Raw genomic sequence first — 6,000 nt, forward strand, 5'->3', positions numbered from 1 at the left:
CTGGTGATATTCTAACAAATCATTTACACGTGAAAACCTTGTATAGAAACAAGTTTCAGTAGGTGTGAAGTGTCGCATTTCACAATCCCACCTTTGTAAATTAGCGTTTTGCAACGTAGGGGAAGGTCTAGTTAGTTGAGCCAGAAATCGATTTTTCTGCAATAAAAATTTAACGACAAACTTTACCAAAAATCCGAATCGATCATGATAAATTTCAGTCTTATGCGGTTCTTGTGAACAAGTTTGTGTTTGCGACTGACCCCGATTTATATCATTTATCGGCATTTTAAAATTGAAATTTAGCCGGCTCAAATGATACCCTAAATTTCACGGTTGAGCCACCCGTTGTTCACGGTTGATCCACCATTATTTCACTTCCAAAAGATATCCCAAAACAGAGCTCAATCTGCATCAAACACAATAAACTCTTCTCTTGAACATCTTGCAAATAAACAATCAAAAAAAGTTTAAACTGTGTATTGTGTCTAGTGTCTTAAAATGAAAGAACAGTGAACACTGAACGAACAGAAATTTATATTTCTGAAAACACTGAGAATCATTGAATAGGAAACTTTGCACGAAGGTGCTTTTACCTTTCTGAAACGATTTCGCAAACTTTGTGAAGAAAACGAACATTAGCAACCAGTGGCGTTGCTATCGAGAAAAATATAAGGGGGGGGGGGGGGAGTGCTAAAAAAATTACCCTCAAACTGGCGCTTTAGAGAAAAAACTACTCTTATGGAAGTTTAAGGGGGGCAGTGGACCGCCCCCGGCTAGGACACCAGTTCTACACATCAATTACAGTACGGTACAACAAAATTAGGGCAGTACGTAAGGACCATCGGCTCATAAACTACATTCCTTATGATAAAGGCATGGCTCAACCGTGAACATTGCAAGTGGCTCAACTGTTAACATCGCCGCCATTTTCAAAATTCATGAAAAATTGCCAAGAACCAACTGGCTAATCAAGCAACGAGAACTACTAAAACAAAGAGTAAGTTACCTTCACCTATCCCAGTATTTCCATTAAGACAACGATGAAACATCGTAGGAAAAAATAACACATTTCTTATTTTTCTCAAAACTACTTTTACCTACCATTTTACATTTAACTGATTCACAATTTTTCTGCTTGTAGAAAATCCCTAAAACTACATGTGCTGATGGACTTCAAGTTTTTCCATATTTTCGTTATGAAACGGTTGACTAATCATGCACGACGTTGCGATAAAACCGGATGGATCAACCGTTACCCGGCTCAACTAACCAAACCTTCCCCTAATTAAGGCAACAGGCTACAGTTGGCGCTGACAATCTCATAATTATATGTACCTCGCTGTGAAACAATTACAACATAAACCGTTTCATTTCCATGGGAAGTTAATATCCCTTAGTAAACAGAAATACAAACCATACAAATGGACAAAATTAAGTTATGAAAATGCAGTACGAACAGCTCATGGTCGAGAACAATGGCGCATTGTATCCAACCCTCAATACGAGGAAGGAACATACTGGATTACTGGTGATGAATAAACAGAACCCATCTCGGGATTTTCAAGAATATCTGCACCGAATCGGTCGTGTCGAAAAGGACCGTCTCCAGTTTTTAGTTAGCCAAATATATTTCCGCATTGGTAAACTGTGTTGAAACCACCGGGCAGTGCAGTCCATGGGCAGTCTAAAATAAAATTATCAACAGTTTCCTATATTTTTTTTCGCAATTTGGACAGATTGTGTTTTGATATCCCATCGATGAAGAGTGGTAGCAGTTCGGGCATGACGGGATAAAATTATATAAGTGATCTATTCCTTTCTGTTGCATGTTGAGAAACCTGGGAAGGGTAAAGTTGGAACGTCGATAATGTCTCCATCATATGGTCAACTTATTTTGTCCAAAATTCTTTCCACCCATGATTTAGATTTAGATCATTGTTCTTGGTTGTAAAAGAGATGACGTGATTTTAATTGGTGGGTGTTACGTTTTTGTTGGATAATGTTTCGCAATGATGAGTTATTCCAAGTATTGGCAGCTTCTTGAAGTCTTTGATTTAGTTTGGCTGCAGGTGGATGGTAGCCTATGGGCATGTGGAACGTAGGCTATGTCTGATGACAAGGCTCCAGTGAAGGCGAAAAAGGCTTCCATCCAGGAAAAGAACATTGGAAGACCAAAAATGAGTTGGTGAGAAATGAGTTGGTGAGAAATGACATCAGTACGGTATAAGGAATCTGGATAAAGTTAACCACAACAACCGAGAGGCATGGAGAAAAGTTGCAAAAACTGGTGGATACCTGCTAGCGGGGACAAACGCCAGGTCTCATCTACTAAAAAACAAACAAATGGATGACGATAAGTGGAGTAGGCCACAAAGCACGCAAAAAGCGATATATATGATATACTGTACAACAAATAAAAGCACAAAGTAATGACTGTGACACTATCGTTGATAAATCAACTATTATACAGTTTAGTTTGCATCGTACACACCTACGTGGAACTTTCATCTAACGTTATGTTTTACTTTTAACATACTGCAATACGGTAGATGTCTACGATGTATAAAAACTTTTCAGAATTGGTGTGCTGAAACCAGGACTGTGTAGTCCGAGAAATTTTGGCGTGTGCAGAGTCGTCCAGTTATAAACTAAAGATTCAGAAGATATATATTTTTCGCCCGATCTCAAAGCCCTGGTTGAAACACAAACAGACCTTCAACGGTGCTGCATGATTTTTGCGCGAGAAACGACGTGATTACAAAACACAGCTGGCGTGGCAAATGGCTTTGGAGGCAATGCGTCGGATTTCAGGGTCGCCAAGATCAGTTGCCGCAAACAGCAACTCTCTACTCTCTTGTACAAGTTTCAAACTCAGTTTTCTTGCCATTGAAACAGGAATAAACTGCTTCACAGTACGGGATAGCATAGGCGTGGAATACAAGGAAAGCTTAATAAAGGTGAAAACGAATTCTGATAATGGTCCTGAATCTTTCACTTCCATCATTTCCCAGAGATTTCTTATGAACTCATGAAGAACGACACACAGAGGTTCGTCAGTGGACAGGCCGCAGTTTGTCCCAGTTGCCGACAGATCGTGCTCGGTGGAGCAGCTCAAGAGCCGGCGTACTTTTATAGATTCGTTCTTTTGTGAAGCTTGAAAAAGAAAAGGTGTTAACGACCCGGAAGGAGTAATTAATGATTTCTTTTGTAAGTTGCTGTCGTTCAGCGCCAAATCGAGGCAAGCGACGAGCATTTTCGCAAAGCACGGGCCAAGAGGAGCTACCAAGTTATTAGGAATCGTCAATAATGTTTGCATCATGAAGGCTTTCAACAAATGTATTACAAAAGCTTCCAAATCCATCCGGATAACTGTATAGACAATATCAACAGCAGCTTGCACAGCATCTAGTCTTGTTTCTTCCAATATAAAGTGCACAAGCTGTTTGGTGAATGACGAAATGCCGAGATATTTATAACAGTGTTGCAATACAGTTAAGCACTTGTAATCGATCCAGCCATTTTCTTTCACCTTGATCAACGCTTCTTTCAAGAGAACCACAGCTGATCTACCAGGATACATGTCGCAATATTTTGGAATTACTGAAAAACTGGGTAACAAATCACCAACTAAATGACCAACAAGTTTCTCGAATAGCATGTACCTTTCTGTGTAGATCACAAGTGTTTGAGGCTGGACGTTACTTCTTTCAGAAAATATTTCTATCAATTTGATATTATTACTGTGCTCACAAGTTAATCTTGCATTTCGAGCGATTGCAACGATGATCGATAAGCTTACTGAAAGTGGATAGCTGTCTCGGATTGTAATACAAAACCGGCAAAGATCTGAAAAGGAAATGCAACCTTTCTGTTTTGCAAACACAAGCTCTAAAACAGCTTGAGGGATGTTAGTGCACATATCATTCCACTTTGTTGAGATTAACTTCAGCTCGGCAGAACCTCGTAAGACTTGGATTAAAATTTCAACTTTACTTGAGTCGATTTCATAAGTCCTAGATTTAACTGCATTTGTGGTTTTGGTCCACCACGAGTTAATCCATTGTTGTATATAGAGTAAACCATCAGGTGTTCTGGGAGTGTTTGAATGGAAAACATTCTCTTCACCAAACAATCGCACCATGTGGCAAACCATTAAAAATGAAACGTCAAACAATGCTGCACGAGTTTGTGCGGTTTTATTTGTTTCACCAGAACTGTTCTTCATGACATCATTACACAACATGAATTTGTTTGCAAGGCTCTTAAGAAGGGGGCCACAAGCTGCCGCTGCAGCAAGGAACGGGTTCAGGTTGTCAAGAGGACACATCTCTTGAAAAATATGCAGGAGACTTTCAAGATCTGTTGTGTATTTGGCTGGATTTAGAGAATTGATTACATGTTCAACATTGTTCAAAGCATTGATAAGAAGCATTGGGTTTCGACATCTGTCTTCCCCGATGCGTGGGAAGTCATTTCTCAGTAAATCCATTAGCTCTTGAATATAAAAGTCCTCTGTTAGTAATTGGCTCTTAACAAAGGTTTCTACCAATAATCTCAACCAGTCCACTTCCTCACAAAGCTGGTTTATGGTGTCATTTAAGCTGTCAATTTGCTTCAGTTTACAAACAGCCTGATACAATTCAGTTTCAAAAGTCAAAACTATTTTCTTCACTCCACTGCTACTTGTAGCTGCGTCATGTTCAAAATTTTTCGCTGTAGATTTTAAACAATCAAATACCTTTGGAAGTCGTAAATACAGCATAGCAATCCATTCATGCTCCATGTCATTTTTGCTTTCTATAGAATCAATCACTCCTAAAAAGCATGTCTGAATGGTGTGAAAAAGCAAATTTGACATAGATAAACCATGAATCTGTGATAACAAAGTCAATTGAGATGCAATGCCTTGTGAATCTGAAAGTTTTTTGTTGTTCACTTCTAGCATAAGTACGCCAGTGACAGGTAAATATATTAGTGATGCCAAATTTTGAGGGTACACTGAACGGGGTGATATTGAACATCGAGAAAGTTGTGAAATATAATGACAAAACTCACTGATTTCTGAATGCAAGGAATGTTGCCCAGCGCTAGTTTTAATTACAGCTAAATCTGTTTCAATGTGACTCCATACACCACTCTCCTCAAATCGAGCAATTGTTAGCAGAGCAGAAGTCCGCGGTTGAGTTGTCAATTGCTTAAGTGTCTGACAGTTCAACATGATCAACTCTTCTGCTGTTGAAGAACTCACATCATGGACTCCTTTAAGATATTGCTCTGTATTTCGCAGCAACCATTGCAGAATCATTCGCAAAGCACAACACAAATCCATGCTGTCTTCTTGAAGCGGCTGCTGGTTGATGATTGACAAACATTCATGTAAAAGTCTATATATTCCCTTGGTAGCGCCAATTTTGTGTAAATCTTCATGCTTTGATATAGCAGTTATAACAGAAGCATATGAGAAAAGTCCAGTATTAATTCCGTATCTTAAATAACCTAACAACAAGGCATTGGGGGTTGTGCCAACATAAGTTTGAGCAAGCAAAGCATCAGCAACATGAAAAACATCTGATGGATTATGAAGATATGTTCTTGTATGCATTGACCATTCTGTTTCTGACCATCGATTCTTCCATGATGTTAAAATCAGTTGTTTCAAGTCAGCTTGAGTGTTTGTATGCATTTTAAAATCTAAACATCAAGTCTTAAAGCAAACTGAATGAACAAATATTTTTACTTTATAGACAAGTATCAAGTAGAAATGAGTGAAAACTCAAATCGGAATGCAAAAAGAATGAACATTGAACAGCAATAAGCAACGTAATGTTGATTATCATATAAGCATAAATTTTCTAACAACAATCTTTATAGGGTAAAACAACAAGTGGCAGCTGGCAGTTTCTCATATTAATAGTTCCAAAATAATTAATTACGATGCCGGCATTAGAAATAAAACCAATTCTCTCTAGCTTACATATGCACTACCCACACAAGCTTTAA

The 6,000-nt window shown here is 38.6% G+C and overlaps 1 protein-coding gene across 1 annotated transcript in view; it reads right to left on the minus strand.

Annotated features, from left to right (window-relative positions):
- Window positions 1-5,691, minus strand: part of LOC145779452 (START domain-containing protein 10-like) — a 125,719-nt gene extending 120,028 nt beyond the window's left edge. The window contains exon 1 of the transcript XR_014290554.1: window positions 2,314-5,691. The gene's annotated coding sequence lies outside the window, so the exon portion shown is untranslated. The remainder of the gene's footprint in view (window positions 1-2,313) is intronic.
- Window positions 5,692-6,000: the final 309 nt, after the last annotated feature.

The sequence above is a fragment of the Aplidium turbinatum genome, chromosome 11 (genome assembly GCF_918807975.1).
Source record: "Aplidium turbinatum chromosome 11, kaAplTurb1.1, whole genome shotgun sequence".
Taxonomy (NCBI): Eukaryota; Metazoa; Chordata; class Ascidiacea; order Aplousobranchia; family Polyclinidae; genus Aplidium; species Aplidium turbinatum.